We start from the raw sequence: 8,969 nt of genomic DNA, 5'->3' as shown, positions 1-8,969 counted from the left end.
ACTAATTCCTAGAAAATGTTTACAGAAATGACAGAATTTCTACTTCATGGATAAATAGCCTCTTGCCATGACTGTCTTCTTCACAGACAAGGCCTTTTACAGTTGGGCCCCCACCTCCCAATGGGAATGTGCCAGAAAAAGTTCACAACTGCTTAATCAGACCCACTTTTAGCCTCATTTATTTTGACCTTCAAGCATTTACTTAGTGAAGTGCATGAAGTTTCTTTTCAGATTAATGCCAAGTTTCAATTGCCATAGACCACAAGAAAAATCTTTTTTTTATGTGATTCCCCAAAAATGAATTCAACAATACTTTTATCAGCCATGTTTTTGATCCATTAGCAATATTGACTTTGCCATGAAATGAGAGTAATTCAATTTTAGATTATATTATAAAGCTGAAATTATTATAGCTTTGCCTGCTAGTTTTACAGTAGTAAAGGCTATGTCAGGATTTTCATGCTGAAGCTTTATATTTCAAAGTTTTATAATCAGACATTAAAGAGAAAAAAAAAGCCAAATGACTCTTGAGACTGTATTGGTGCTTGTGAGAAATCCATGTCAGGCTTTTTATTCAGAGATCCACATCGATGGGCAAGTCCCTCTGCTTAATAACTTTCATTATTAGATGGCTATAGGTACCACTGACATATTTTCCTAATGCTACAAGTGGGGTCTACTTTTGAGTTTGTTCATCGTCAGTGTCAGGTATAGGGCTCTACGTGGTCCTATAATCAGAAGACAGAAGATACAATACAAGCCACCTAGGTTTTTACTACCTGACTATGGGTAGATTACTTAATATTGTTGAGACTTAAGTTATTTACAATGAAGAATGAGGAAAAATTCATCCTATCTTTCTGAAAGCAAGGGATGGGACCTTCTGCAATCCTTTCCAATACTGTATCTGAGTTTACATTAAAATGAGGAGCACCTGGGATACCTGGGTGGCTCAGCCAGTTAAGCATCTGACTTTGGCTCAGGTCATGATCCCATGGTTTGTTGAGTTCACGCCCTACACTGGGCTCTGTGCTGACACCTCAGAGCCTGGAGCCTACTTCGGATTCTGTGTCTGCCTCTCTTTCTCTCTGCTCCTACCCCTCTCATGTTCTGTCTCTCTCTCTCAAAAATAAATAATAAAACATTAAAAATAATAAATTAAATAAATAAATTATAAAATGAGGAGGCACCTACTATAAGAGATCATTAGTAATAGAAAAGGGATTGCTATCTCCATCTCATATTTGAGACATTACAAAAAGATCATTTCCCAAAACAACCAATATAGGGGAATTACTGGCCTTAAAATATATTTATTTAAATTATCTCCCCAACAAACTGCAAATGAACATTGAAGCTATTAATAAGTTGGCATTAATATTCTGAAGACAGATCTATATTAAACATACTTAATGGGCCATGTATAGGAAATGGACATAAATGAAATTACTGTTCATTGATGAAAACCTCCCTGAAGTCAGAAAGAATAGTAAACTAAGAAGAGAATGGACAACAGTGTTGAATAAGTTGAAACTTCCTTCATAACTCTGCTCAAGATCACTAGTGTTGTTTATATTTACTTTGACTCCACATGAGATGCTTGGGTGGCTCAGTCAGTTAACTTTCCACCTCTTGATTTTGACTCAGGTCATGATCTCACAGTTCAGTTCGTGAGATCAACTCCTGCATCAGGCTCCATGCTGCACGGAACCTGCTTAGGATTCTCTCTCTCCCTCTCTCTGTCCCTCTTCTACTTGCTCGCTCTTTCTCTCTCTCTCTCTCTCTGTGTGTGTGTGTGTCTCAAAATAAAAAAATTTAAAAACATAAAAATTTTACTTTGACTTCACACAAATTTAAGCCTCTTATAGGATAGCACAGCATAGCAATGTTCTGACATTATGCTTTGTTTAAATAAATAAGATGGTCTTCATGCCTCCTGGAAATGTATGACTTTATGTTGAGGAATCTATGTAAATTCTTAATAACAGTAATAGTTTCTGTATCTTCTGCATTTACTTAGTGGCCAGCATAAAGCTATATAATTCATATATATCCTCTAAACTAATAATCACAATGGGGGAGTTCCCATCATTTCACTGATAATGAAATGGAGACTTAGAAAGGAGGAACAACCTCATCAAGATGATTTGTGAGTGACAAATTCACACATGATCTTAGCCAAAAGGCCAAGAAGCAATGTGTAGGTGATAAATTCAGTATTAAGATCTGGCTTTTAAAGCCTGCACTCTTTTGTTGTTGTTGTTTTCAGGTTATAAATGCTTTGAGTAAGTTGAGTCCTAACCCAGAAGATACTTTGTAATTGATATATAGCCATTTGATGTTTCTCTGATTAAGAGTTTCAGTTCAGGCTCTCTTTATTATAGAATACCTACACATATGTATGTAATTGTTACCAAAATTAAGCTTAATCACTAAAAGAAGATTCACTCTCTGAACTTTCTTCTGTATTTTTTTCTTTCTTGCTATGAGGCCCTGGAGCATCTGACCTCTCAAGAAGACGTAGGTGCTTCCAATATCATTTTAAAAATCTTACTGTCATCACTGGAACACCCACTTGAGCCATTTTGAGATATCTGGAGCATCTTGGGTCCTTTGCTATAATTAAGATATTTTCTGATGTTACTTAATCTTCCTGTGGTCCAGAGTCTTATAAACTGTTTTGCTGTGATTGCTCTGATGTGGTTTCAGAATATGATTGATTCATTTGTCATCTCAGTGTCACTTACAGAAGATACTTCAAATGTGACATCATCCAGGCCTTGGATAGGTGACAACTTTGCATCTAAAATACTGAGAATTGTTTCAATTGCTGGATATGATAAGAAAGGTCTGCCAGTTTCTCCTTACAACCTGTAGAAAAGTGGTTGAGAAACTGTATTGCATGCACCACAAATTGGTTTAGAAATGCCATGGGTCTTTTCTGTTGGACAGCTGGCCCTTTTGTCGGTTCTATGCCTGACCTCATGAGAGAAAGCCCACCCTCATCCATCTCTTTAGTGGGTAGGAGACTCAGAGCTCACCCATAAATCCCTCACCATTGGGGTCACCCAAAGCCTACAATCTTAAATTCTATTTTATATAAACTCTCATAATTTCCTAGGAGGACAGAACAAATCGATCTCTCAGTGAATCAAGGAAAACATTTTGTAAGTGAAATCTCTAACACTCAACATTCCATAAGTGAGACCGAGTGGTACGATCCAATCAGTCTCTAAGCCCTGTAGTTTCTATTCCAAACACCTATCATCTACTCATTTTGTTCTATTCCCAGAAACCCTACATTTGTTCAGACCATTCTCTTGCTCCATATGAATCACTGAACAGTCTCCGAGAAACTTTTCATGCTCCACCAACCCCCCCCCCATCCCCCGTAGGCAATCTAGGTTTAAAGACCTGGACATATGCACTCCCTTTCAGAACACCTAAATTATGGCCAATTACAATCCCAGTTCCTGAATCCTTTCCAGTCTTCAGCATTTTCCCTTTCTGACCTCTTCTAACACTTACGGTGAGAAGTAAGCCATTTAACTCTAAATTATTGATTGTTCTATACTACATATTACTAGTTTTAGATTATTTATTTCACACACTGGCACTAACTCAGAGCTTAATAAATTGGCTATTGATTAATTCTGAAGTAAGCTAAAATTAAGAAAAATAATTATATAAAGTTTTAAATAATTATAAAATTTTCTCAATGAAAGATTTTCTCTACCTACTACTTAGTCTCAAGGTAAGCCATTTCATAATTTAAATCAAAAAGAATTATACTAGGGCACATGAGTGGCTCAGTGTGTTGAGCATTTGACTCTCGATTTTGGCTCAGGTCAGATCCCAGAACTGTAGGGCTCAATCCCCACTGCTCTATACTGGCAGTGCAGAGCCTGATGCAAGGTTTGAACTCACAAACTATAAGGTCATGACTGCATCAATATCAAGGCTCAGATGCTTAAAATACTGTGCCACCCAGGCGCCCCAAGATTCTCTCTCTTCCTCTACACTTTTCCCCCACTTGTCCACTCTCTTTCTCTCTCTAAAATAGGAAGGAAGGAAGGAAGGAGGGGAGGAAGGGAGGGAGGGAGGAAAGAAGAAAGGAAGGAAGGAAGGAAGGAAGGAAGGAAGGAAGGAAGGAAGGAAGGAAGGAAGGAAGGAAGGAAGGAACAGATGAATTATACTAGTGGAGGGCCTGGGCTTAACATTCTGTGTTAGAAGGCAGCCACATACAACTTTCATGAGAATTACTTCATGGATCTTATTCTAATTTGAATTTTCATTATACCAAACCCAGAAATTATGGTATACCAGAAATCTCAACAGATTTTAATATTCATTTGAATTCAGATTTTCAGATGAAATTATTTACTATAATCTTTCAAAATTTAACAGAATAAACAGTGTCTGCCAAGAAAAAATTATGGAATGATTAATTAGGAATGATGCTGAGTATTAACCCTGAATGTATTGCTGTTAGACTCATGAATGAAGACTTGTGCCCAACTATGAGGATAGAAAAATAAAACTTTTTTTTCTTTTTTTTTTTTTTAATATACTCTAGGGCCTCATTCTCTATCTCCTACTCACATCTGCTTCCATGCATAAATGGTAATCTCTAAGTATGTAGCATCATTTAGGGCTGAATTTCACATGCAAGTGAATTTTGTATTGAATTGAAATGTTTTCTCAAGTGACAAAATTGCTACATTTTATAATATTAATGGAATATATATTTGTGTGTAAAATGAAATGAACGTTATTAAGTAGACTCAGTTTCAAATCAAGGGAAATGCTATAACTTTATATACAATCTGAAGAGAAACCAGAGTATAACTTTATATACAGATTGTAATTGGTCAATATGAATGAATAATTATTCAGTTATAGAGTTCATTGTGACTGTGGTAGCTTCTTTGAGCCATGCAACCTTTTCATGATATTCTTTGACATTCAGAATAAAAATAATAATAATAAAAATAATGCAAGGGTTTTAATGGACAGGGCCTTATAATTTAAAAAACACTGAAGCTTTTCAGTTATCCAGTTACATAGCTCACAGTGTAAAATTCAAAGATCATGGAACACAGGAGAGAAAGACTTCACGTTACCATGGAAGAAGGTCTAAAGAAACTATGTGTCTAGGGTTGGATGTGCATGAACTTGGGCTGAGATATGGGCCTATAGAGCCACAAGGCTCCTGGAAGTCACTATAGGAATAAAAGGTTGGGAAGCCTGATAAAAGATGTAGGAAAAACATCATATTCAAACATTCTTAGTTTTCAGTTATTCAGAGTTGGCCTGTGCTTATGGCCTTGTGTGCTCAGGTTTAGCATCTGCATCGTGTTTACCATCATGCTCCAGAAATAGTTAGTGGTCTTGCCCAAACTGCAAAGTGGCAGCTCCAATTACTGCTGCAGCTTACAGACGCCTGCACCATATGCTACCATTCTGAAGTTCTTCCAGATATAACAAGGGATGCCATTTTTCAAGGAAGAAAGGGGCTAAATTATTAGGTAAATTGATCAGAATTAATATTAGCCTGATTAAGTCTGAACTTAATCTACTTTCGACATTCTCATTTTGGTTCTTTTCAAAATCCAATTAACTTATACAGCTGATTAGCATTTGCTAGTTCTGATTTTACAGCCTGCAAATTTCTCTCACCATTGCCTTCTTTTTTATTTTCATGACTTTAATCCAAATATTACAAAGAGATTTGACAAAGTGTTTGAACATTAGCCAGTTTAGAGGCTGCAAATTGCATGTACAGCTATCATTAGTTATGTTTTCAGAAGTCAAAATGACATCCTTAAAACAGACAAGCAGGAGGAGCCATAGATGCAAAAAAAAAAAAAAAAAAAAAAAAAAAGAAAGAAAAAAAAGAAAAAGGTGCCAAACCTGTAGAAATAGCATATTTACCACATCTGAATGCTTCCTTCTTCATTTTCTGATAATAAGCAAAGAAACAACCAACAAAATAGTATAATCATGCTTCTCCTTGGAGAGATTAAAGAAAGTAGACCAGTGCACTCAGTTGCCATGTATTAGGAAACTGACCCTAGTTTTTGAAGGTCCTTAAAAGACTAAGTCATCTTTTTATCTCACACCACAAATCAGTATCAACTTTAGTTTCTATAAGAACAAATGAAAGAATAAATGAAAATGCCATGTACTTTTTATGAAGGTACTATGTGAGCATGAAATTCTTTTTTTAAATACTTTATTGTCAAGTTGGTTTACATATAACACCCAGTTCTCATCCTAACAAGTACCCTCCCTCATACCCATCACCCCCCTTCTCCCTCCCCCACCCCCATCAGCTCTCAGTTTGTTCTTGACGTTCAAGAGTCTCTCATGGTTTGCCTCCCTCCCTCTCCCCAACTATTTTTCTCCTTCTTCTCCTTCATGATCCTCTGTTAGCTTGAAATTCTTTTTAAAAATTACCTAAAATGATTTCATTTAGAGTTAAAAGCATAGTCTAAAATTTGTTTTGCTGTAGGATAATAGACTGAAGATCCTGAACAAACTTCCAAGCTGAAACTACTAGACAAGTAAGGAAATTGCAAAGCTCCCAGTTTAGTGAAATTAGTAACTCTTAGAGGTAAGTGAAAGAAAGTCACCTCTCAGCCTGTGAGTTTCTTTGGAGACCCTGAGTTTATGCTTTTGAAGTGCATGAGGCATGAGGAACAAGAAGTACGTTCCAGAATTTGTCAGAGTGGAAACACTAGAGAAGACTGCAAAGGGAAAAAAAACATAAAACACAAAAAACAAACAAATAAAAAACTAAGAACCCAAAGAAGACATTCTTCTTCCAAGAGAGCATGCTTCTTTTGACCAGTGCACTCAGTTGAAAGGAAAAATAATTTCCATTGGGAATTCTTACTCACAATGAGGAGTAGGAAAAAAGGTTTTTCTTCATGTTTTCTCAGTCCAAATTCTTGCTATTTAGTTGCCTAAGAAAACTTAGTTATTTCAGGATTTTTTCTTGACACAAAGTATAAATTTATACAAGTAGAAAAGTAGAAGAGAAAGAATAGAAGAAAAATAGAAGTTTGTACATACTGTCACAGGGCTATGAGACCTATAGTGAAACTGTTACTCAATTGGTTTGTTCTGTTATGTACGTGTGAGTTCACATAGCCCCCAAACACTGCATGACTGACCAAGTCACAATTGGTTGCATTATTGCTGGACATCTGACTCTAGGTGAGTCAAAGCTATTTTCTCCCCTAAGAATTTGTAATTAGAATACAAAGATTCTAGGTAATCTCTATAGACACTTCAACTGTAAGATCATATATAGAACTGAAATCAGAGATAGTTGGTAGAAGAAATGTGAAGAAATGCATATGGAGAAAATGCATATGTAAAGTCAAAGAAGAGGAGCTATAGGTGAATTTTCACTTTCTACTTTTTATTTTCAGTTTTATTGAGGTATAATTGACTTTCTATATTTAGTCCCTCAAGAAAAACTCATATTGTTCAAGCAAATTCCCCTGTAGGAGTTAAAGAAAATTTGACTGGGTTTCTGACCCTTGACTCTAAATGATCTCAATTTAGTAATAGGACCTTCATGTTAAGTAAGGTAAGGTCTCTTACTTTATAGATGAAGAAACTTAGATCTAACAGAGTAAAGGACATCTTTGAGGGTAACACAACGAATTACCCATAACTGAGTTCTAGGATTGCTATACTCAAAGTACTTTATTTATACTCTCTGATAATACCTCTTTTTGCTTTTGTTATTTAATTAATTGAGACAAGTTGTTTTTCCATTCTTATTCTACCATTGGTAAAGATATAATGAGTTCACTTTATAATCAATATTGAATAAACTAACTATTCATTTATGCAATCAGCAGAGGCCGCCTGAGGAGTGCATTTTCCATAGTAGATATGTCAAGAAATCATAAGGCAGAATATCGAAAATTTTAGAAAGTACTCTTCATAATACAGGGACTAAGAAAGAGTGTGTTCCTGGTCAATGAACAATAACTCTGTTATAGCCAATCTATGGTTATGTGTACCACACTGAAGCCATTCATTTTGCCAATCTTCACCATGGGTTAGTGCAGTGATTTGCAACAACTGGCAAGAAAATACAAAGTTTAGCAGCTGTAGTCCATTTGTTTATCCATGACAGGATGAGGACAAAGAATCAATGATCGCCACAGACCAAGTGTCACAGAAAATGCAATGATTGCTACTTCACACAAAGAAGTACCTACCTCAGCTTACTTAATTGGAGGGAGGCCCTTACATAATTCATCAATTTAATGACCATAAATGAATTGCCTGTTACACAATGTATTATTTTTCTGAACTAACCAAGTATTAATGCAGTTGTCGAATTATTATTTTTTGTTATTAGATAGACACAAATAAAATCTAGTGAATTATATCTACCTCCCTTTCATGAGAGTTTGTTCACTTTGGTAGTTTTTTGGAATTGGGATCTGAAAGAGAACAAACAACCCAAGAATCCACAAGACTTCAAAAGCAAATGAAATCATGAGATTCTTACCATGATTATCATTAGTATTAATAATAAGAATCACTGTCAGGAAGATTCAGATAATACATTTATTTATTCACTCAGAAAACATTAAGACCTAACTTTCCTTCTACCCAAAACTGGCAGAAAGATCTTTATATGTCTTTATATCTTTATTATCTATATATATACATTTTTTTCAGTTCAATACACATAAATTGAGCCCATATTCCATACCAATGTTTGAGAGGCTTGGAAAATATCAGTAAACAAAATAGACAAAGATTCTTGCTCTCATGGAGATTAAACTAAGCAGTTTACATCATCAGTTTGCTTAATACCTGCCCTGGCTTCTCATCACACCTAGAATAAAGTCCAAACTCCTTGTCATGGTTTATAAAGCCTGAAGGGATCTGACCCTTGCCTATAATTTGTTTACTCAACACATTCAGTGGCACTG

General features: G+C 35.7%; 1 pseudogene; it reads right to left on the bottom strand.

Annotated features, from left to right (window-relative positions):
* Window positions 1-2,425: 2,425 nt before the first annotated feature.
* Window positions 2,426-3,010, bottom strand: LOC144229498 (WASH complex subunit 3 pseudogene; annotated as a pseudogene).
* Window positions 3,011-8,969: the final 5,959 nt, after the last annotated feature.

This window comes from Crocuta crocuta, unplaced genomic scaffold, assembly GCF_008692635.1.
Source record: "Crocuta crocuta isolate KB4526 unplaced genomic scaffold, BGI_CrCroc_1.0 scaffold348, whole genome shotgun sequence".
NCBI lineage: Eukaryota > Metazoa > Chordata > Mammalia > Carnivora > Hyaenidae > Crocuta > Crocuta crocuta.
Note: the sequence above shows the minus strand (reverse complement) of the source record. Positions and strands in the feature narration are given on the sequence as shown.